The sequence below is a fragment of the Vombatus ursinus genome, unplaced genomic scaffold (assembly GCF_900497805.2).
Source record: "Vombatus ursinus unplaced genomic scaffold, bare-nosed wombat genome assembly UNPS02015152.1, whole genome shotgun sequence".
NCBI classification, from domain to species: domain Eukaryota; kingdom Metazoa; phylum Chordata; class Mammalia; order Diprotodontia; family Vombatidae; genus Vombatus; species Vombatus ursinus.
The window spans coordinates 3,715,360-3,717,699 of NW_020954930.1; positions in this window are offsets into that span (position 1 = coordinate 3,715,360).

Below are 2,340 nucleotides of genomic sequence, written 5' to 3' on the forward strand. Positions count from 1 at the left end.
AGGAGAGGGTGGGAGAGAAGGAAGGAAGGGGGAGGAAGGAAGGAAAGAAGGAAGAAGAGGGAGCAAGGAAGGAAGGAGAGGGAGGAAGGAAGGAAGGAGAGGGAGGGAGGGAAGGAAGGGAGGGAGGAAGAAAGGAGAGGTAGGGAGGAAGGAAGGAAAGGAAAGGAAGGTGGAGGAAGGAAGGAGGGAAAGAACTAGGGAGGAAAGAAGGAAGAGTGGGAGAAAGGAAAGGAAGAAGGAAGGAGAGGGAGGGAGAGAAGGAAGGAAGGGAAAGGAAGGAAAGGAGAAGGAAGGAGGGAAGGAAGGGGGAGGGGAAAGGAAGGAAGAAAGGAAGGAAGGAGAGGGAGGGAGGGAAGGAAGGGGGAGGGGGAAAGAAAGGAAAGAGTCTCCTGGAGAGGAGGGATTCAGCTTGTACTCTTTGGCCCTAGAGGAGAGAACTAGGAGCAATGAGAAGTTGTAAAAAGGTCAATTTCAGCTCCTTGTAAATTAATAAATAAAAAAGTTCATTAATAGATTAATTTGAATAATTAATTAATAAAGCAGCCCAGTCCCCACTCCCAGATGTGAGAGCCTACTAGGAGAAAGGGTACATCCACAGCAGACACATCCCATTGCAAAAATGCCTAGACCTAATAAAACAGGATTTTAGGACTCCCCTGGGGGCAATGGAGTCTTACTCTTGGGATCTGGAATCTGCAAAGCAGCACCTAAAATTGGGGTCTGGCCTTGTTGAACTGAGTTCTTCAGGTCAGGTGTGAGTCAAGACTGTTTGCTGGGCCCAGAAAGGAACTCTTGGGTAGGAGGGCATTGGAGATCATCCAGCTACACTGGCATGACCATCATTCAATGCCCCTCCTGCTCTTGTTGTGACCACAAGGCCTGGGCCTCATCTAAGGCTTAGTCATTAATGTGTCCTGCCCCTTTGAAGCCCCTGATGTCAAGCAAGCAAGGATTTTTAAGGCCCTGCCATGGGCGACGAAGCCAAAAGCCAAAAGTCCAACAGTCCCTACCCTCAGCTGTCAGGGGAGATAACATGCACATATATGCTTATATTTTTTTTTCATATTGGCTAAAATGTTTATGGAATGTAAGAGTTAAGTCACTGTTTCAGTCTGTTTTAAAATCTACTGGTTTCTACCTTTTGCTGAAGACTTTCAATGGTTTTGCCTCAAATGTCTTTTAATGTTCCTGACCATGACAGGAAAAGAACATACTAAAAATATTTACTTTGGTCAGTCTATTTCTATGCACTTGTTCCAAAGGTAAAATTATGTAGAGGAAAGAGATGCAAAGCTGAGAAATCCTTTTACTGCTTAAGTATGAACCACCTTCTCTTCCAAAGATAAGAAAAGTTACCTTTTCAGAGTACTGTTTATCTATTATTATGTCTGGACTGCAAGTTAAGATTTGGCTTATGAATCTAAAATCCATCATTGCCTCAACTGATTCTCTTCCCCGAAGGGTAAAATAACAACTTCCTCCCAGCGGATGAGAAAAATTGAAGTTGCAGAGAGGTGGTCAGTTGAGAAAGCACATTCACTTTCCTATGCTGCATCAATTCCCCAAAATAGCTGCAAATACAAAGTTAAGTGGGGGTGGGAGAAGGGAGAGACATCAGCAGCTGAGGTGACCAAGAAAGGCCCTATGTCGAAAGTGGTGCTTGAGCTGTGCCTTTAAGAAAACAAGGGATTCTAAGAGATGGAGGTAAGGATTTATTCCAGGCTTGGGGGATCAAGCCAGTGAAAAGTTACACATATGAAAGATGGAGTGCGATTATCTTTGAGGTAACTGTGATCCAGGGGTCTGCTGAAGCCAGCTGTACCTTAAAAGCTGATTGTTAAATTTTCAGTGTAAGCATTTACGCCTGATCAGGCCTTGATTTCCTGTTTTGTTGGTTGTCTAAACTTAAGAAACTTATTTAAAAAATGTTAATAATGCAATTTCAACTTAAAGGTATATTGTATATACATTTTCCCCCAGAAAGCTAGTTGTAAAACATTTACCAGCATACCCCTGGTATGGCCCCAACATATCCGTATCCTTATCTTCCTTCATCCTCCTCCTCCTGACCCCCTAAGTATCTCATGTTAAGCACATTCCCTTGTGTGAGGTAAAGTGTGCCCATAATAAAGGCCTATTGTTTTTTCAGCATCTTTGGCCTGGTCTGTCTCTTCTGTGCAAATCTCCAAGTTCCCTACCAGCAGCTGCAACAGCAGTGTAGGCCAGGATCCTTGCAACTTTGATCAACAGCTGAATAGATCAGAGGAGCCCCTGCTAGAGCAGACACGGTAGCGTGTGTGTGTGTGTGTGTGTGTGTGTGTGTGTGTGTGTGTGTGTGTG